The sequence below is a fragment of the Ambystoma mexicanum genome, chromosome 8 (genome assembly GCF_040938575.1).
Source record: "Ambystoma mexicanum isolate Mex_15411 chromosome 8, UKY_AmexF1_1, whole genome shotgun sequence".
Classification (NCBI taxonomy): Eukaryota; Metazoa; Chordata; class Amphibia; order Caudata; family Ambystomatidae; genus Ambystoma; species Ambystoma mexicanum.
In genome coordinates, this window is record NC_090929.1 from 763,909,389 (window position 1) to 763,932,527 (window position 23,139).

Consider the following 23,139-nt stretch of genomic DNA (forward strand, 5'->3'; position numbering starts at 1 on the left):
CACGTCGGAGTCATGCCAAGAGTTGCACTTTTTGAAAGGTTTCAGTCAGACCCACAGGACAGGGGCAAGTGTGTCAAGGGTGTTGGAGATGGAGAGATTGAGGTTAGAGAGGGCTGTGTCAGGGTGGGAGTCAGCCGAAGGAGTGGGTAGAGGAGAGTAGGTGGAGGCAAAGGCAGCCACTGTCACCTTTTTCATGGGTCTGGAGACTTTGAAGCATAGTGGCTGTGCCGGGTGGGTTGGTGCAAGAGGAGAAGAGAGCTTCAGGTGTGTTGAGAGACGAGAGTGGTCCGTCCAGGAGAGGGAGGTAGTGAGAGGGTTAGAGAGAGGCATGTCAGTAGAGATGAGAGCATCCAAGGTGTGGCTCGAGGTTTGTGTGTGGAGCCAGAGAGTAGGATAGAGAGTTGCAGAAAATCTGTAGATTTAGGTATAGATAGGCATTTATCACACCCTTGCACAAGTTCAAAAAACACCCTTGAACTGTGGTCACTTGTGTCTGTCTTACTATTGCTACCATTCTGTTCCTTACAGTACGTATCCCTGCCTTCCCTTTCCATGGTGGCCATTTTGGAAATGATTTTCCTCCTACCCCAATATAGCCAAATATTTGTCCAATTTACAAAGTTTCACCTTAAAAGTCTGAAATTTGGCACCTTCTAGCATAGTTTTTAACACTTCTATGCATTTTTAGCAAATATTTCCTTTGTTTTTGCATTCTTCGACGTCGAATGTCTGAAATCGCAGACTTTCCGGACCATGTCAATGAATGACCATTTGCACGCGCGGCATAATGACATGTCCACGAACACATCTGCACTTGATGATTGGGTCCGTGCATCGCAGACAGTTTAGGACTGCTTTTTCTGCTGATCTAGGAACCTTGAAGCTCAAAATGTACCCTTGCACAGCTCCTACACCTATTCTTACTCATTATCCATTAGCAATCGAGCACAGAACACATACTTGGAAGAATATTAGCAAAACTGCTATGTTTCTTAAAAATGGCATCAGCTATTGCCATCCCTCCTCCCCAAGAGTCCCCACAACTGAGGACCTAAACAACAAAGCACAGTACTTCCAAAGACAATGAAGAGGACCAAGAAGATGAGTTAGAGGAAGTGGCTATCTCTACCACCGAGAGAGAATCATGGGTGTGGCAGTTCTTTACCACTGTTGGGAATGTACCAAAGGCTAAAGCTACCAAAGTGAAATGCACGGAGTGCAACGTTGTACTCAGTCGCAGACAACCGAGACAGTACTCCTACGGGACCACCTCCATGCGCTGCCACATCAGAACCAAACACTGCAATTCTCTCAGAAAGGTGTTCCTCTCTTAGCAAGTAGTAGGCTGTCTTCCTCCACCTCATCTTCCTTAATACTGTAACCACACAACCTACTTCTGTGGGACAGAAAATCCCACCAGCTACCTTGCAGTTATAAAAGAGGCTGTTGATCCATATCTTTCAAAGACTGATATGCAGATATTCTGCAACACACCACTCTGCAGGGGGGAGCATTTTCTAAGTGTTTTTGATACTATTTTCAGGGAGCATGAGAAACTCTGTCGCTTACCTTAGATGTAACACACGCACAACATCTTCCCCTATCCACCTGCCCCTCCATGTCAGAGGTTGGTACCTCTTCCCTCATTTCACTCCCCTCCTCACTTTGACCTCTCCTGCAAAAATAAATCAAAAGTTTCCATTAGGAACCACCTGTCACAGTTAAAAAAAATAGTACTAAAAGAGATAATCTTATAGACTCCATCTACTTTACATTTCTCAATAAAGTAAATAGACTCAATATAATTTTCCAACATTTCCATTAGCATTTTGTGTTATGCTAATGGAAATAATGTGGCATTTTGCCCCCATTCCAGAGGCTGGAATGGGGGATAACGGCTTGGATGCCCAAGTTATCGGCCCAAGTGAAGTGAGGGCAGATAACGAGGGCTCTGGGCCATTATCTCACATTCCAACCCCTGCAACGGGGGATGAAGGCCATAAGCACCCCGGGTTGCCTAAACAGTAAACCTGAGTGCTAAAAAAAAAAAAGATTTTCCTTCGTACAGTGTGTCGCACGTGGTGTACTGCTGTAGGAAGGAAAATCCTTTTCCACAATGGCCACCATGGAAACTGAAGGTGGGAATCTGTACTTTAAGGAACACATGGTGGCAATAGTAAGACAGACACAAGTGACACCAGTTCAAGAGTGTTTATTGAACTTGTGCAAGGGTGTGATAAACGCCTATCTAAACCTAAATCTACAGATGGGTGCAAGCTACAACCATCAAATAATAATAATGCAGTTCTAGTGGAGTCTTGTCAAATTAAAAGGCTTATACTAAAAAACCTATTGCCAATCCTTACCACTGAAAAAATGTTGAGTCCCCCACCCTCTAATTTTGCCCCCTCTTAAAATCCCACTGAACTTAGAAGCCTTTAAAATATTTTGGGACCCCCTCCCTCTAATTTTGTTCCCTCTTGGCAAAACAGCACTACACTTTGCAGAACCAATCAAAACCATTCAGAGATAGGTCTAGATTGATATTCCAATAGGTCATGCAGTTTCAATGAGTGGCGCCAAAGTTATAAGCCACCCAAAAATTGCTTTTCATCAACCCTGAAATGCAGAAATAGGCATAGATGCCCCCCGAACATCCCAGGACTGCACCAGACATCAGTTGATAAAGCATCTGTTTTATGTGCTTTGTAAGGCCATGGAATCCCATCCTCATCACCCCTCACCTCCCCAGAGATGGTTTAATTAGTTTGACAAGTGCAATGTTGTGTTCTTTAATAGGTTTCACTGCTTAATTGATGGACAACGGCCGGTGTCCTCAAATCCAACATGGCGGGTGTTTCCAAAAATCTGACACAACTCATGTTTTTATTTACCAATTGGTGGGTGCGTCCAATGTCTGTGGACATAACACCGTCCTCTGAGCCAATTGGATGCCCATCCGCTGACCAAACAGGGAAGTGAGTCCGGGTACCAAACCCAGATATCACATTTTCTGTACCTACCTTTTGGCCTCTTTAAAAAAAAAAAAAATTACTGGACGGATTTACACCAAAAATAGTGCTCGTCTTTTGGCAGGAGTATGGAGCTACACCACTTTATGAAAACTGCATTATGTAGCCTTTAAGCACATTGATGACTTCACAAATGGCATCACAAATGACCTTACATATGAGGTCAATAAATCACTGGTGCAGCCAATCTCAAATTAATACAGGAAGACACACACTACTACCTTTAGCACTCTGTTCTTTAATTAGTACGCTATACAAAGTAGACATTTGGAGTAGTACAATTATGAATTTGCACTAGTCCACCCAAAATTACTTATGAGAAGGAATATTTTATCAAATCAATGTATTCTACATATCACAACAATCTTGTCAGTATTATTTTTAAAAAAGGTCTTTATCATGAACTTCAGCATACATTGCGAAAGCCACATCATAGTTTATATTTACGAAAGATTTACTCTTTTCTTTTGTTGCTTGATAAGATTTCAATGTGTTAGATAAAGATGTGCACATTTTTCTTTCACTTCACTGTATCAATTTTGAAAGTTAGTGAACTCATACATTTGCTTTAATGCACCTTACATTATACCCTGATTCAAAAAATCACAAATTACTGTTTTACAAACGTATTCAAATGCATGGGTCATATATAAAGATCAAGATCTTCACTGCTGATGTCATCTTGAAGGAAAAATTGTCTTATTGCAGGGATATTAAGGTATGAACCTAACACAGCAAAAACGTTGAAATTCAGCTAAAGCCATCTTAACTTCCCGCCCTCATTGCGCAGCCTATGACCACAATGATGACATCACTGATGACACCATCTATGACACACACACAAGACAATGTATGAAAAAAATTGGATGCCATTTACAGATTACTTTTATTTCGTACAGTAGGTGTTTCATTTCAATTATAGCATGTAAATCACTTACAAAAGACACAGAAAAAAATATACATCTATGTACATGTTTTCAAGCAAATGTTGCATTTTGAATCTTCATTTCTTTTCCATACATATACACATTAGAATAACAATCCCTTTTTTCAATACCCGTGTATCACAATTCTTCAATATATCCAAAGACTTAGTTGTTCTCAGTTTTCAAGCACTTCTCATGTCATTTAGAAAATGATACATGCACACATTGTTATTACAATAAAACAATTGAGTATTTAAGCATGTGTATTTTAAAACGTAAGTAATTAGGGTTCAACATGTCACTTTCAATTTATTTCTAATCATTTGTTTTGTAAATGTATATACAGATTATATTAGTCAACATATATTAGATATATATATTTTGCACAAACAGGATCATTATAAGCAGTGTACTGTTTATAATTCAGATATCTTTTCTCAACACACTACAAAGATAAGCTTCACAAGAAGTGATTTGATGCATTTGTAGCGGTTTACTGTTTTAAACAATGTACTCATTGTTATGAACTATTCTAAAATGTTAATATCACATGTGTAGAAACATAAGGGTTGTCTAAACATGGGCAAATACGTAGAGTGATCTTATGTCTGATGCCATCAATTAAATAATCATTGATGTCATTTACAATACTATTAGTAATGTCAACCGTGATGCCATCATTGCTGTATTTGATTATCTCAGTGATGTCATCTCTGATGTCATCCTTGTGGACATAGGCTGTGCAACAGCAGGGCGTGACGTTAAGGTGGCTTTAGCTGAATTTCAGGAGTTATGTTGCATTAATTTCTCACCTTAACATCGCTGCAACTAAGATTTATTCCTTGAATTTCAAGGGTTTTGTTATTCCATAGATTTTTAGAACACTACCAGACCACTAGGCATGGCATTTGGTCATGGCTGTTGGGCACAGCAACTCTATATGTATTTTAAAACACTTGCAACCCATTGCACAAAGATGTTCATCAATCACAAACTGATTTTGACCTGTTTTGGCAGCAGTATTGTTATGTATAAAAGACTGCAGGCTTTGAGAACTAAAATTGTTTTTAGGCAATGCGCAGTGAGATTAAATTATTTGCCATGTACCACACACTTCAGTTAAGCAGCGTGCTACAAACCCCTTGTTTTATGGTCGGTCTCCTGGTGACTGTTGCGATACATCACACAACCGCAACTAATCAATTTAAGCTGCAGGGAAAAGAAAGAAAAATGACCGGCTGCATGAATAACATATGCCTAGGTACTTTTGCCGCTATAGCGAAAATCCAAAGTTGGCACCCATGAATATAAGCTCAGTAAGTGAACATATATCTTAAAGTGAAGTATATCAAATGTAGTTCAATTGACCTCCCCTTAGACTAAAGTGCAAGACAAAATAACATTGAGCTTTAAAAAAATGTAATGAACACCTGAAAAATAACCAGAGAGAGGAGATGTTCCAATAAATATGCTGACAAAGTATTAAGGGTGCTCACCTTTTAAACCCAGCAAACTGTCATGAACTGTTCCCTGGAAAACAAAATCTCTATATGAAATAAGTGCTTGTGGTCTTGTGCGTAAGCATCTGCACTGGGAACATGACAACCTGAGTAAAATCCTGGTAGCCAAATACTTCAGCAAGCTTGTCAACCTAAAAAAATAAAATAAGGGATTATGTTTGCCCTCTGAAAAAAGTTACTCTGTCCACCCACATGTGTTCTTTACTTGTGCCCTGAAAATCAGCCGCAATCATGGGCAAATAACTGCACCAGTGTCCAGGATTGCAAACCCTCTTACCACATTGTGGGGAAATACTCATGACTTACTTGCCTTCTCATGTCTCCTCTTCACCAACATGTCTGGCGTTCAACAGTACTCTGCTTTATAAAAAGAACTTGAAAAGTACACATACCATAGTCTCCCTCAAATATATAAATCATTAACATGCTACGTTAGGCAAAAAGTGTACAATGGAGGCATTATTCCCCACATTGTGACTCGGAATCTACAAAAGCTAAAAGAATGGTCTCTAAATGCAGTATTTTCAAGGACCAACTTTAGCATATTTTAAAAATAAATTATTCGGATGCTGTGTGTTTTTTGAGGGTGTTATGAGATATTTAAAACTAAGAAAAAACACAGCATCTGGAACTGTGGACTGTCTCCCATTCATGCAGTAACTGTGACTGTCCCTGTTTAGCTTTAGCTTCAAAGCGAGGAAGGTGCCTGTCCCCTCAGGCCCTGTTGCTCTAAGCAGTCTTTTAGGTCTAACTGTAGTTTTATATGTGAACCATAGATAGCCACAGTTATCTGTAGTTTATCATAGCTGTGAATATTGGAAAGTGCCCCATCATCTGTGCCAGTTCCCCCCACTCTGCAGATGGTCTCTTCACCTCCCCTGCCCGCTCCCTTTCCTCCCACAAGACCCGCTGTTTCTGTGACGCAGTTTGCTTTGAGATGCAAGCTGTTCCGGGTTATAGCCAAGTTACAGAAACAAGTTACAAACTCAGGCCCTAGACCCCTTCAACTCCCAAATACCACTTCGAGACCTCTAGCCACTCCCCCCCCACCTCTAGCCTGATGGCATTTACAATTACTTTGACCAGCAAATGGCGTTTCCCTGCTTTTTATTTTCGGATATCCTAGGCCATAGCCGCTGCTATCTCTAACATTGAGGAAAAAGAAATTGTCATTTGTGATGTATCTTTGATGTCCTGGGTGTTGTCCTAGCAGTGCAAGGTGGGGGCGTGAGTTATGATTGCTTAGCTTACCATAACTGGTGAATTTCTGAGGTTTTACACTTTTACTTGTAACCATAACGTCCCTTTAACAAAGTTTTTTCCCTGAATTTCATTGCTTTATGTTAGTGCAACTTAACCATAACGTCCCTTTAACAAGGTTTTTTCACTGAATTTCATAGGTTTTTGCTAGTGCACCCTTACTCTGCTACAAGTCCCTTATATTGTACTTCCCCCAAATGTGGTAGCTATGGAGTTTGCGGACAGCGCGGTAGTCCGTGGACGTCAGGCGGCATTTGTAAGGCTCAAAAAAGATGTAGCCATCAACCTACAAACAGATGTACCAAAAACCACAACTAAGGTTTACAACATGCAAGTTTACCTTTTTGTACAAAAACACATGTTTAAAAACACAATTTTTTAATGTAAGACATTGCAATGGAATGCACCAATCACAAACCATAACTGTACACTTCATATAATCTCCTCAGTACACATCTGGATACAGATTAAGAAACAGCAGATGCCTACTGGACAAGACATTCTCACTAAATAGTAAGTGCATTGTATTTATTTCTCTTTTATTAGCTTTCATTACATGCAAGCCCTTTTTTCCCCTCACAGAAACGGCAAGCACACTTGAATGGTTAGAGGAGAAATTCCCAAGAGAAGAAATGAGCGATGATAACATCTCCAGTGGTATACAATCAATATTTTTAATGTCAGCAAATAATGTACTGTGTACTGGCACCTTATTAAAATAATTATTTTTATTTCTTTTACAGTACATAGTTTTCATGAACAAAGCACACCCCCGTTTAACGTAATTATTCACAATCTCTAGAATCAGAAAGAGAAGTTGTATCCCCAAGTGTAAATACTGAAATCATGAATTTGGCAAAAGAATTGGATAAACGAAGTAATGATTTTTACAAAAATTCTACAATACGTCAAAAATCATGTGATTACAAATGTTCTATATCACTGGGCCTTATTATAAGGTTGCCGGTCTGATACAATAGTACCGGTAAGTTTACCGGTACTGTTGTATCCGGACCGGCAAACTCCGAGTTGTGTTCACGGGTGCCTTTCATTCCGGCAGGTCTGACCTGGCGGAATGAAAGACACCCGTGAGTGTAGCAAGCCTGTAACACCGGCATGGTTCTACAGGTATACCCATTCCCATTGAGCCCTATTGAGCTTAAATGGGAATGGGTATCTACCGGCTCCCGTGAAAGGGCAATTACTGAGTCTGGTGGTGCCGGTGTACCCAGTTAATTGCCCATTCGTGGTTGTCAGAATTTCTTGCCGGTTTGGAGGTAGCCTTTGCCGATTTTACCAGCAACGCTATCTCCAACCTTGTAATGAGGCCCACTGTCTTTCTTGCACCTGCCCCCTTATCCCCAGCAATCATTCTGAACATTTTAATCAAAAACGATTTTATGAAACCTCACTCTCCTCCTCCCCTCATGATTATTGTGCACGAATTCCTTTCTTGAATAAATATATTTTGTGTAATACAATTGTTTTTTTTTAAATTGTTGTGTGCTATTCCCTTGTTTTTTTTTTAAATTCCCCTTATGGGTCTATGGCCTACGCGACTGTCCTGCGTGCCCGCACACAAAATGGAAGTCCCCCTGGACAAGCGCGATGTTCGGACAGGTCTGTTTTCATATGGCAGACTTTTAATTGGTCCATGGCCACCGTGACTGTTCTACGGACCCCGGCACATAAGCACTGAGATTCCTGCCTGGTGGGTGTCCGGGGATGGACATCAGGGCCACGTACATCATGTGACCGTGCCCGTGCAGCACAACAGCTGTGCCTGCGAATGGTCTTGGAGGCCACAGACGTGCTTTTCCAGCCAATATATGCTGTTTCAAGCAGAAACGGCACCCTTGCACAGCTCCCAGACCCATTCTACATTGACCTGGCAACTTTTTACAACTTTCCAAGGCCTTTTTGTGATTCAGTAGTCTGCAGACTGTATGACTGTCCATGGACAGCTCCTCTGAAAGGACCCACCTATTACTTTTCCTCATTCTCAATTTGGCTTTCCAGGACAGAGAGCATCTGGAGAACACCTGTTTTGTAAATCTCTGAACACCTGCTGCAATGGGATCTGCTATGGCCCGCTCTGCTTCCCAAACACCCCCACCACCAAACAATCTGGAGGGCCTGGAGAGTGGAACAGGCACAGTGATACAGAGAAGATTCAGGAATAAGAAGAGGATGAAGTGGAGAATGTCATGCCACCAGTACTCAGAGTGAGTCGTGGGTGTGGCAATTTTTCAAGACCTTTGGAAATTTCCCAATGGCTTGTGCAAGCAAGGTTTGATGCACTGAGTGTACTCAGTCACGGAAACCTGGCTTGTGTTCTTATGGGACTGATTCCATGAGGTGCCACACCAAATCGGCCCACCAGAGTGCTCTGAGAAAGGAAATACCTTTTTCAGGTAAGAGTAGGTTGACTTCCTCCACCCAATCATCTACATCTGCAGCTGTCACCACAAAGGATACTCCTTGGGGCAGAGGATCGCAGCAGTGGTTTCACAGACCATACAGAACACTGTTGACCCTTACCTTTCGAGGGTCACAGTGCTATGAATGTACTGTGAAGCAACAATCTGTAGTGGAGAGCAGTTTCGGAGTGCTTTTGAAGCTTAGGTCAAAACGCATGAGAAACACTGCCACCTACCTGATTAAGGCATGCCAAACATCTTCCTTTTTCCACCTGCCTCTTCGTCCCTATGGTTGGGGCCCCTTCCCCTCCCATCCCTCCACCACCTTGCTTCTCCTGAGAAAAAATACACAAAAAAATACAAAAAAAATAAATAAATAAAAAAAAAAAAAAGGAGACACCTTTCACAGTTAAATAGTGAGAATAAAAATCACAGGCCCCTGATCAGCCTTAGTCCGTCGACAGTGTGGTAGTCTGCAGCCATCTACAAGAATTCCAGCCGTGGGACAGTTACAATCATTGCAATTGCTTTGCACTCAAAAAGAACCATTTTTGGCTTTTATGTTTTTTCTTTCATTTTTGGTTTTACAAACTGAACTAAGAAAACATTTCACTGATTTTCATTATTCTTCTCACTTTCACAGAAACTGCTTCAAAACATTTTGAAAGTTTTACACAAAAATCTGATTATCCACATCAGGACCCTGTATGTCCCCATTGCCAGGGACGGAATCCATTACTCCCCATTCCCATTTCAGCACCATAGGGCTCAATGGGGAGGTTGGATGCACCGGCACCGTTTATAACGGTGCCGGTGCATCTGACATGCTGTGCTGGCGGGTGCCGGTCTGCCTACCAGATCTGACCTGGTGGGCAGATCGGCACCCGCGAGCACAACTTGTAGTTTGCCAGCCTGGGAACTACGGTACCAGCAAGCATACCGGTACCATAGTTCCCAGACCAGCAAACTCGTAATGAGGCTCACTGTGTCACTTTTCCATAAAATAAAGGAAATCCGGATAAATTAGAGATGAAGACCATTTCGAAGTGGCACTTAGTGTCTCACAGTTTAATATGTTGGCATAGCATGCATATATCTCAACATCACCAATTCCAATGTACAGATGCTTAAGTCTTTCTTTTTTCCTTTGCATTCTGTCACTTCCAATTGACTTCGCCCATTGTAAAACTGAAACTACAAGTCCCAGAATCCAAGGAAAAAAACACGACTGAACTTCAAGATTCAAAACTGTACATGTATATCAAATAAACATTAAATTCTGTGCTTTTCAAAATATTTTTTTTGGAAGCCTTTTTAAGAAAGTAAAAAAATGCATATCTGCATTTCCAGCAGCACTGCGTCACTTTTTCATAAAGGAAAGTGAAGTGGGAGAATGGGATAACACCCTCCCCCCAATCTCATCCAGACCATAGCCTAGGGGATCACAGCCCAGGCACCCCCCACGAGAGGAGTTTGCTTATTTACCAGATGACAAAGTATCCTGCTTCAAAAACATGCATATACGAAGAGTATGCCCACTAGTACGCCCGGGTCAAGCCGACGCCTGCGACATGGATCAGCTCGACTAGAAAAACAGCCGCAAGTATTCACATTGTTAGAGATGCCATGACGACATAGCCAACAGACAAGAACATACGTGCCACCATGCACACTGGGCGCTCACACACCAACCGACACAAAGAATATACTCAGTTCTATGACATGGCGGACTGACATACCCACAGACCTGCATCATTGTTATTTTTCACATAGGCCTTCTACATCACTGCAGAAACGCAGGACGCCTGAAGAGCTTGTGTATATACTTGCCGATGCTTTCTTGCTACCTATCACTATGAAGATGCACCATGTATATCTAATGCTGCGTATGACACTCTGTCACCCTGTGACCCCCCATAGTATGGATTATGTACCGCCACCCACGAACTAGGCCCAAGTAGGCCGTAAGCAAGAGTCCCCAGGCAGGAGCCTTGCAAACAAAAATCCTCCCAGAACGAAATGCAAGTGCTGACCATGCAGAACGAGCCCCAACGAGAGCCCACAGCCAAGGCCACGATGTTGCAACCCGCATGCAGCGCGCCCAGCGCCAAGGATATAGCTACAGGTGCCAAGCCCTCAGAGACAAAATACAAAATCTAATGCTCATAATTCTACCCCAGCTACGGTCTCCCCACACGTGACTAAGCTGAACTGACAATGTGCCAAGCATGCGAGACAGAGAACTGCCAGGGTCCCACATCTGGGACACAATCTGCAACAACGAAGCGACAAGTTGGACACCTGCAGCGATGGGAAAGACCTGCCCACCATCCCACAAGCAGACCTGTCCATTGTCTGCACAAACACATAGTTGCACATTGTTGGTAATGTCAGGTACACCGCGAGCTGGGAACGACGATTCGCAGGAGAACCAATCAGAATACAGGGAGGCTAATCACTGACGCTATTACTCCTAGCCAATCACCAAAGGTCCCCTTTAACAATTCCAATGCATCAACTGTTAGGGACAGCCCAAGTGTACCATCTGACCCGTCCTCATCCACTAACATTTCTTCCCATAGAGTATCCATACTAACCCTACCACTCGGGGAACCAACCCGAAGTGGCGATAGGTTTTGTGATGATTTTCCTAGGTGACGCAAGTAGCCCGCCATACTGCTGTAAAAAGGGCCTGCGAGCCGCGCCAACGACGAGAGCCTCTCTGGATGCATATGGTCTGAGCGTATCCCTGCCATTACTCTAATAAACAGCAGTGGTTTCCTTGCTCCTTGTGTGTTTCATACTCCTTTTGGGACGCCAGAGGAGTTGGGGCCTCCCCAACCCCGGAGGTCCACGGACGGCTCTGCCGGCCCCCGGGAGATCACCCAGACAAAAGTAAAAGTGGTGTGTGCCAGGTTAATTTACTAACAGTACATGTATACTTCCTAACATAACCCATTCCAATCTTCAGCTGCTCATGCAGTCCTACTTTTTTCTCTACATTCTGTGACTTGTACTCCAACTTTCACAATGGTAAAAGTGGAACTACATAAAACAAAAAACATAGCACTACATAAATACCTACAGATTTGAAAACATTATTTTAGCAAGTATGCACATCCTCTTTACACACACAAATTGCCATTTAAAAGTGTACTACAAATCTTTTCCATCAACTTTTCTTCTCTTTTACAAAATCTTACAGAGCTTCTGCAAATGCACATATACAGTTCTTAAATTTCATGAAAATGCTGCTAAAAGCAACCATTTTAACCATCCACCAATTTTATTATCTTTTTCCCCACCACTCCTCCTTCCATTGTAAATATAAACCTTGCTTCCTAACAGTACTTTGCCATTACCACATATCCCTACTAACTTTCTTTTACAATTACAGGAAAGAAACAAATCACTGAAATAAACAACCAAAAAACATATACCCTTTGCATTTGGCAAAGTAAGTATGTTAATGTACTAGGTATATGTATGTAATTATAGCAGCACAGTTCCACTATGTATATTAGCCCAGACTACACTTTTCAAACCAACATTTTTCACTCTAGACCATTATATTCCACCATTAACACCCCTACTATTCACATCTACACACCGCCACATCACCCACTCTGGTCCTCAAAACTGCACAATCACTATACAGATTCAAACACACCACCACTGCCTTCCTCACTAACCCAACATCATCACATCTCTGTACACTCATTCTCATAACCTTCCCAACCACACACATCATACCACCTCACAATCAAACAGTACTCTATTCATCTCTACAATAACACCCACACACCATACATGCATATACATTGCACAACTTTGCAACACAACCTTTCTCTTTTCCCAACAGAGAAAACAAAATGCCTACTAAACAGCAACTCTGTGGAAAAAGAGAGATAAAGTAGAATAGATATGACAAAAGTACTACCACTGCATCTGAAAAAAAAGATTCAAACTCTAGGACTATAACGGCCAATATATCAATCTTTGATTGTACTAGTTAATGGTGTGCCAACGTAAGACAAAACAATTTGGCACAAACTAGTCAACTTGAACAAAGTTAGACAAGCCCTACAATATCTAAAAGAAAACAGTGAATACTACAAAGCTATAAACAGAGAAAGCCTCAGAGAAACCACCCACATTATTCAAGAGTCACCAGAAACTGGCCAATTTGAGCATGCAGATTCTCCTTATAGCAGACAACATTTTAAACCAGTATACCATATAGCCACCACACTCCAAAAACACAATTGACAATGCAATAGAAACGTATCAAATGCACCAAGCCAAAGGATCCCCAATGAGCATATTGGAAAAAAGCATAGAAGTACATTCTGGTCATGTACTCTTTCCTACAGGAAAAGAAAGAAGATATGACGCATGGTCCACACAAATTAGCGCATCAGAATATCGCTCTTTACAAATGTATTCTGAAGCCCCCATATTCAGGCAAATAACCAGTTTACTCACTGTAGTGACCACCTTACTCCTAGTCCATAGTCCCCTTTCCTCCATACTTAAGGGACATTCCTCCATCATGTGGGACAGGACCGGAGCACTTTGTAAAAGCATCAAAAATGTTACAAACATTTTGTCCTCCTTCTCTTTCTATGTGGGGCACGGCACGCGGCCGTAGCCCCCCCCAACTCGGCTCCACCCCACGCATCACCCATCAGTCCTTTTCTATCGCCAGGTCAGAGACCTTTAAGCAATAACAAAGGAACCTTATTAAAGGGGACGGAGAGCGGGCTTATGGAGGAAAGGGGACTATGGGCTAGGAGTAAGATGGTCACTAAAATAAGTAATCTGGTTATACTCCTACGTCCCGTCCCCTTTCCTCCATACTTATTGGAGATTCCCAAGCACTCCTTACAGGAACTATGGGTGGATGTAAAATTCCTTACTGAAAAAGGTTCTTTAGCACAGCCTGACTAAAATGAGCATCAGACCTGGAGCTCAGGTCTAGACAATATTTACAAAAAGCCGATGAGAAGACCCAAGTAGCCACCTTACCGATGGTCTCCCAGGGCACATATTTCTGAAAGGCAACTGCGGCTGCCTTGCCCCGCACCAGCTGTGCATGAATACCTTTAGGAGGCTGCAGTCCTTGGACAGTGAAAGACTCTGTAATCCAGGCAGCGATCGATCTGGAGATGGTCGCCTTAGAGGCCTTCTTACCTTGTGGATTAACAAAGGTCATCAACAGTTGAGAAGATCTCCTAAATTTGGAAGTTCTGTCCAGATAGAATTTAAGAGCCCTTCTAACATCCAAGCAGTGCAGAACCCTTTCCGCTTCTAAAGCAGGGTTCGGGAAGAAGACTGGCAGGGAGATTGATTGATTTAGATGGAAATCAGAGACCACCTTCAGCAGGAAAGAAGAGTGTCCGTAAGACCACCTTATCCTTGTGAAAAACCAAGAAGGGATGCTCCACCGACAAAGCCTGGAGCTCACTCACACATCTTGCTGAGGTAACGGCAAACAAAAAGGACACCTTCCACAACAGGTGCTTGAGGTCCACCATGGCCATTGGTTCGAAGGGTTTATGGCACAACGCCTAAGGACCACATTTAGATCCCACGACGGGTGCGGACTACGAATCAGGAGATAAAGGCATGCCAAGCTTGCAAAATGTCTCTTAACCACTGGATTAGACAGAGTAAGAGCATTGGTCCGTAGATAGATAGGCAGATACCGCCGAAAGATAGGTTTTGCATGACAGAACGTGAATTCCCGACTCTGCTAGGTGGGATACAAAGGACAGTACTGTGTCAATCGTAGCCGCCCTTGGGTCCAGTTGTTTGTGTAAACACCAATGACAGAACCTGAGCCATTTGTTTCTGTACTGGGACCTAGTCGAGGGTTTCCTGGCTGCCTGAATAATACGCATGTTATCCACAGACAGGTTAAGATGTTCTAAAGACCTGAACACAGGCACCATGCTGCCAAGCTGAATGATTGTGGGGAGGGTTGCCACAGCTGTTGATCTCCCTGGTGAAGAAGATCGGGGCTCACCGGTAACCTGATCGGTGGATACACCGACAGGTGTTGAAGTTCTGAGAACCAAAACCTGGCCGGCCACCACGGGGCTATGAGTAGAATGGAACAGTTCACTGTGTTCTTCAGATTGCAAATCATCCGATGAACCAGAGGCAGAGGCGGGAAAGCATAAACCCTCATGTTGTGATATGGAATCTCGAGAGCATTCCCAGAGAGGACGCTCCCAGCCCGTTTCTGGAGGCATACAGAGAAAGCTTCTTGTTTGCCGCTGTCGCGAAGAGGTCCACTTCCAGAGTGCCCCAACGCAGGAAAATCCATGAGAGGATCTCCGCCTTCAATTCCCACTAGTAGCTGACCATCGTCTGCCGACTGTGGGCATCTGCCATGACATTCAGCCCGGAATGTGTACTGCAACTAGTCAGTCACCATGATGAACCGCCCACTCCCAAATCTGGATGGACAGGTCCACGAGAGGGGGAGACTTGGTGCCCCCTTGCTTGTTGATGTAATACATTGAAACCACATTGTCTGTGCGGATACGGACCGCTTTCTTGGCAATGATCGGTCTGAACGCCTGAGTGCTAGGAAGATCGCCAGATGCTCCAGATGATTTATGTGGAGGAGCTTGTCCTGAGGCGACCAAAGACCCAAGACCTGAAGAAGATCCAATGTCGCACCCCACCCTAGAAGGGAGGAGTCATTTGTGACCCTCACCATAGGGGATGGGTCCTGAAAACCCACTCCCACCGACAGGTGCTGAGAGACGGAATCATTATCAGCTTGGAGTCCGGATCCACAGCCTGACGCCAAGAACTCCGAAGAGCCATCTGAGTCTGCCTCATCTTGAGATGAGCAAGAGGAAGAGCCAATACGCATGAGGCCATGAGGCCCAGAAGCCTCTGGATCCACCAGGCCGACATGCTCTTCAACTGCGCAAACATCTGACACATGGCCAACAGATCCGCCATTCTGTCCCCAGTCAGGTACACTCTGCAGTCAATCGTGTTCCAGCAAATACCCAAGAAAAGCAAGTCCTGCAAGACCGTCATGGAAGATTTCTGCCAGTTCAACGACAGCCCAAGGTGGAACAGGAGCTGAAGGAGAGACTGAAGATTGCATACGGGTTTCAACGTGCCAGTCATCCAAATACAGATACACATGGATACCCTGCAGAAGAAGATAGGCCGCGATCACTGACATCATCTTCGTGTAGACACGCAGAGCCGAGCTGAGGCCAAAAGTAGCACTTGAAACTGGAAGTGCTCCTCTCCCACAGAGAAACAGATATCTCCTGTGTGGATTCCAGATCAGAATATGCATGTACGCATCCTGAAGGTCCACCACGCTGAGCCAATCGCCCATCTGCAAGGAGGACTATATCTGGCTAGGCGTGATCATCTTTAATTTCTCTTGGGGTAGGAAAAAATTGAACTGGGAAAGGTCTAGGATGGTGCGCAGGCCAGCCCTGGTTGGGTTTGGGCACCGTAAACAGCCGGGAATAGAAGCCCTCCCCTCATTCCCCAAGGGGAATGGGTTCCACAGCTCTGAAGTCCAGCAGTTTCTGAACCTCTGCTTTTAGGGAGGACGACCCCGACTGCTGGAAAGGAGGGTTGAAAGGTGGGGTAGGGGGCAAGGGTAAGCGGTAGCCCGCCCGAGCGACTGACAAGACCCACCTGTCCTCGGTGATGGTCTGCCACCCCACCGGGGTCTCATGCGAGCACGGAGAACCCTCATTTGGCAGGCTTTTCAGTGGCGTTACCACCTGAACCTGAGGAGGCGGCTCAGGAGCGGGAGAAAAAAAAAATAAAAAATAAATAAAAAAAAAATAGTCCGTTGCTGCCTCCAGCGGGAATTACCTGAAGGGGTATCCACTCTGTGGGATTTCCGATCTAGAAAACCTCTGAAACCAGATGAAGGCCGGCTTTGCCACAACGGTCTCTGTCCTTCATTTTGGTCAGCTCCAAATCCGTTGTGGAATGGAAAAGCTACTTGCCGTCAAACGGCAGGTCCAACACCTTGTCCTGCACCTCCTTTGAGAACTTGGTGGCATGCAACCACACCTGTAGAGAGGTATCAACTCCCAGCATAAGGCCCCGAGCCGGAGTGTCGACGTGATGAGCCGCGGCCTCCAGCAGATCTCGGGCCAAGACCCTGGCATCGGACAATCCCGCCTTAAAGTCTTACAGCTTCTCGACCGGAAGGAACTCCTCGAATTCTGACAGACCTTTCCACATCTTCATATTCACCCCCGCTAACACCAGTTCTGCATTGGCCTGCTGGAGCTGCAAGGCCGAGTTAGCAAAAATCTTACTCCCAAGGGAGTCGAGGAGCTTGTCCTCTTTCCCCAGGACCCAATTAGCCTTCATATAAGAGAATGCTGCAGGCCTGGACTGTAAAGTGGCCGCAACCACCACCGTGGAGGAGGGGGGCGGACAAGATGATAGGGCCACCTTTTCCAAAGAATGCAACGTGTATCGCGCATCAATTTTCTTATTGACGAAAAGTCCAGAGTGTGGCTTTTCCCAGACCCTATGGACCTCGGCCAAAACGTCCTTCTGCAAGAACAGGCCGGTACACTCTGAAGGAGACAAGGTGAATGCCCCTGAAAGCATAACCTCCTGTGGAGCGGGTGTCTCATGCACTGGAACATCCAATAGGCACGTCATGTCCAGTACCCGGTTGTGAAAAGCTCTGATAGAGCAGGGCTGGTCTTCGCTGTCCTGATCGCCCTGCGCATCATCCGACAGGTCAGGATCCTGCTGAACCGTGTCAGGCACCGCCTTGTCCACGGGGGACAATGGAGGCAAGGGCAGGAGGGTTGGGGGAGGCACCGTAGACCAGGGTGGCGCCGGCACAACCACTGGAGTGGGTGGAGCCAGAGTCACGGGTAGGCATATCTCCCTAAAAAGATCCTTGAAATACTCCCTCATGGGGTCGGTACACACGAGTGTCTGAAATTTGCTGAAAAAGGCGTCCTCCAGAGACGGTTTTGGAGCTGCCGGCGAAGGCCTCTCATGAGGAGGATCATTCCAGGGACGCAGAGGGAGGGTTGCCAAACAGGCCCATTCCCAGAAGTGTCCACAAAAATCAAGGGTGCCGAACCCATAGGCAACGAGATGTTGTGCGGAAGGGGCATTCGAGCGTTCCAGACGTAAACTGGACAAAACGGATGCGGACAAGGAACCTTTTGTTCACCCACAGAACCAATTCCTTCACCTGAGGCCGATGGCGTAGTTGTAGGGGAAGTGCCCAAAATGGCTGCCGTCGTTGTGGCGGAAACAGAAACGGCCGCCATTTTGCCGTTACCTGAGGGGAACTGCGGCACGTGTGGAAGTGAGGCAGGGGTCCCCGTCGGTGGGTCAGGGGTCTTTATTATAGCCTTTACACAAGGAACCTCGGCCCCACCACTCCAATTGACGTTGAAGTGCCTGGACCGAAAGGGGATCGCAATAAAACAGGAGTCCCAACGGTGATCCAGACCCAAAGAGGGGATCCACCCTTGTGAAGCGACGATGACATGAAGAACAATCTGGAAAGTCTAGTTTAAATGACAGACTATTACGCGATCGCTAGCGTAAGCCACAGAGGAGGAAAAAAGGAAGAAATTCTTCCGCAGATGCAAGGGCGTCCAGTCCCGAACGAGCAGAGAAAAGGACTGATTGGCGATGCGCGGGGCGGAGCCGAGATGGGCAGGGCTATGGCCATGTGCTGTGCCCTGTGTAGAAAGAAGAAGGACAAAACATTTTGCAAAAATTTGGATGCTTTTACAAAGTGCTCCGATCCCGTCCCACAGAACGAAGGAATGTCCCATAAGTATGGAGGAAAGAGGACGGGATGTAGGAGTAATGTTGATAACATTTTCCACCACCTCTTTGAAAGTCAACTAGAAACTATGTTACAAAGTTGCACACCCACTTAAAAATCAAGCTCTAACATATCCGCTACCCAACTATTTAAAAAAAAAAAAAAAAAAAGACAAAGATGATGTTTCAGTCAAGTGTCACAAATATTTTGGCAAACATGCATGGTAAAAAAGAATACTGGTTCGGACGTCACACTCCTGTACATTGCATGCTAAGGAACCTAGGTCCACCCATATGGTTTGTTACTTTAAGTTGTGCAGACTATACATGGGATGACTTGCACAACTTCGTAACACACTACAGACCAAAATAAAGATGGAATAGACATACTAATACCAGGAGAACTCTGTTCTCTGGACCCTGTAACTGTATCAAGGTACTTTCATCATCACTTCATAGCCATGCTGCATTTAATCTACAATAAAACTACCCTGCGTTCATACAAGTGCAACACTTCTTTTGGAGAAAAGAATATCAATCTAGAGGAGCACAAAACATCCACATGCATTTTTGGATAAAAGATGCATAAAATATGGCCATGATTGTGACATCACTGTTTTGCAGTTTATTCACAAACACATAACCTGAGATATCCCGTCAGAAACCACACATATTGAGATACGTACACAAATGTTACACTTCCAAAAACATGAATAAGGCAAATACTGCCAAAGTAGATATAAAAACAAAGGGAACTACTATACCAAATGTTGCTTTGGCGTCCCTAGACCAGTGTGCAAAAAAGGACAAGTAAATAGCTTTATGTCTTCTGTTAAACACAGCGTAAACGGCAAATCCCTACAAAATACATACAACGTTAAAAGTGACTTAGCATCCAAGTACATCAATGATTACAAAGCAATCATTGCCCTCTTGAGGAATGCCAACATAGACATACAATTCATTGCAGACATTTCCACTGCAGTTGCAAGATATGTCACAAGCTATCTCACCAAAGCTAAGAAAACAGAGCTAAAGGACCCATGGGACGACAAAACACTATCACAGAAATTGTACAGCTTCAGTATAAAAATATTCTCCCATAGAGAATGTGGATCCTATGACGCTGCAGACCATATGACAGGTACAGCCTTGTATGGCAAATCTGAGCATATTGTCTGGCTCAACCTTGGACCAGCTTCATCCAGAAAAAGAGTACTAAAATCCTACCAAGAAATAGAAAACATATCCACTAGTGATCCCAACAGCCAGGACATTTAAAAAAATGATGTACTTGACACATACTACCCAAACAGAAGTACTATTTTGGAAAACATGTCTCTGTATGACATTGCCCAAAACTACACCTACAAAAAGAATGTCACACTAAATGAGACAACTGACAAATATTCAGTTTCAACTTGTGAAGGCAGCCTAGTGAAACTAACCAAACCCATTCTAATTAATCATGTAAGCATTTAAAACTCCACAACATAGAGAACTGTATTACATGGCCCTGCTCCAACTTTTTAAACCTTGGAGAAAATAAAAATTATTAGGTTACGATGACTCATTTGAAGCTGCATACAAAGCAAATGAAAGCAGTATAACATTTTTTCAAACAATACAAACAAATGTTGGACAATGAAGGCCAACAAGAGTAAGAAATTGAAGCTCAACTAGACAAAGACACTCCTGAGGGCAGTCAAACTTCACTTACAGGAATCCAATACCCACTTGGGGAACCACCCATTCTAAATAAAGCAGAAATAGCCATGACGGAGGTAGAAAATACCATGCATCAATATAAACAATCTGACAAAGACTTCTGGAATCTCTGCTAAATGATCAACTAGCCATTTATCTAGAAGTCACTCAAGAAATTGAACATGGTTTTAAACATGAAACTAAAATCTTTAGCTGCAAAATGTATAAACCACTGCTCCTGTATGTATGTGGTGAAACTGGTTCTGGCAAAACAAAATTAATTAAAGTAATCATATTTCTACAAAGTTTAACAACCACCTTTCAGCTGTAGTAACAGCCCCCACAGGTTTAGCTGCCTACAACATAGGTGATGCACATTTAACACTAACTATTACTACTCTCCATAGAACACCGAAACAAATTAGAATATGCAGAATTTTCAAACAAATGAAAGTGCTTCTGATAGATGAAGTTAGCATAGTGTCCAACCTCATGTTGGCTTTAATTAATCTCAGAATGCTAGAAGTCCTAAAAACCAACTACGAAGAACTGTTTGGAATAAAACATGTTATTGTTTTTCAGAGACCTCCTACAGTTACCAGTTAAAGGGCAACCTATTTTCAAAATATTAGAACACAAAGTATGCAGCAATACTCTCGGCAGCATTGGAAATTTAAATCTCTGACAACATTTTCACTACAGAGAACTAAGTCAAAACATGCGCCATTCTGCAGACCTCCCATATGTCAACATTTTAAAAAGCATTAGTACTGGTCTGCTTACTAAAGATGCAAAATCCATCTTAAATAGTACACTAACCCATGAGCTATATGCTCCTGATGTCATGGATCAATTAACTCAACAAGATCTACAATATATGTCCTTAATACCAATCCCTTGCAAGTTGTAATCAATTTAACGAGACTATGTTGAAAAAAGAAATGCAACCCATAGTGCATACCAGCTCCACAGACAAACTAGAAGTGAACTTCCTATGTGTCAGCAAGCAACAGCAGGACTAAATAGCTTAAAAATGCATCTCCAACATAGCTGGATTAGAGCAATTAGTGACTGTGTGTCTGAACTGCAGAGTAATTCTGAAATGTAACCTTGACATAGAACAAGGCTTAATCAATAGATCAATTGGTACAGTTGCTGGCTTCCAAACATATTCACATGACAACATTCAGTTGGTCAATATATTGAGTGGAAGGAGAGGGTATTTTGAAACCACCTCCCCTATTCCTGCACTATGTAGGTAGGCCCAGTCGTGGCTGCTTTTGGTTTAGGGCCCCGGTCCTGGAGCACTTGTGCGGGAATACCTTTGGGAACTGTGACACCCCCGTGACGCTCCTCATAACAGTATAAAACCAGAGGTGCATAGGACTCCATTTTGTAAAGCACCAACTCCATTTTGCAATATCAAGACAACCACGAGATTCCAACGTGAGCCTGCAGCTCTCCCAGACAGGTGCACACAGCGAGTGAGTCCCTCCCCCACCTCCTCCCCCTTTTGAGAAGACTGGCTGCGAGAATGCAACAAAATCCACTGTATCTTCTGTCTTCCATCTTACTTCATTGACCCAGATACAGCCATGAGCAGGGGCCAGAGCAAAAACTATCTGTCTCTATAAACCTGCCTGACACCCCCACAGACCCTGGCCATAAAAAAACATGATGCCCCTTACGATGGAGTCAACAGCTAAGAATGGCCCTGGAGTTCATTTTGACCATTTAATCTCCAACATAGACAGAGCCAATATACCCCTGGCATACAGGATCATGTAAACCTAATGTGGGCCAATGTGTATACGAGTGAACAATATAATATATACACATTTATAACCAGAAATCCTCATGTTAAACCTTAACGATGAACATATGATGTATACCAACACGGGACATACGAATGTTCATGGAAATATATTGCAACAGTGTAATGCATAATCAATATAACACTGTACAAACCAGTACAGAGCTACCTCATTAAGTTTGAATGTAAATGTGTAATACTGTGTAAACATAATACAGTAACTAATTACTCTCAGCAAGCCACAATCTCTGCCAAGGGTGCACATACAGGCCACAAGTTATGAACCGCCTCTTTTCCTCACATATGTCAAAGATGAACAGTGATTCGGGTATATGTTTTATTTCTTAAATGAATTCTGTTGTTTCTCTTTGTTATAATAAGAATATCGAGCCAAATTGAAAATATGGTATGTTTAAACCAGTATGACTTGGGCGCAACACTGCAAGCCTATTGTAAAAAGCCTGTATGTAAAAGTGTGTTCTGAAAGCCCTGTTACATTGTGCAACAAGGAACGTACCGCAAAAAGGTCTTGATTCTCCCATGCCAGCACAGTGTCAAAATAGGTCACCTGAGAGTTAATGATGTTTGGACATTCGATCACTGAACCTCTGCTATGAAATGTTTGCCCATAGTGATATGTGCCTT

At 43.5% G+C, this 23,139-nt stretch overlaps 1 protein-coding gene across 5 annotated transcripts in view; it reads right to left on the minus strand.

The window, feature by feature from the left end:
• LOC138472431 (chemokine-like protein TAFA-2) overlaps positions 1-23,139 on the minus strand; it is a 650,691-nt gene that overhangs the window by 483,542 nt on the left and 144,010 nt on the right. The window contains exons 1-2 of one of the 5 annotated variants that reach the window (XM_069610596.1): positions 9,395-9,455; positions 5,455-5,609 (exon numbers count right to left, since the gene is read on the minus strand). The exons of 2 other annotated variants lie outside the window; for them this stretch is intronic. The gene's annotated coding sequence lies outside the window, so the exon portion shown is untranslated. Of the gene's footprint in view, positions 1-1,569; positions 1,676-5,454; positions 5,610-9,394; positions 9,466-23,139 lie in introns of those variants that run through there. 2 more of the 5 variants (XM_069610594.1, XM_069610595.1) reach the window with 2 other exon arrangements.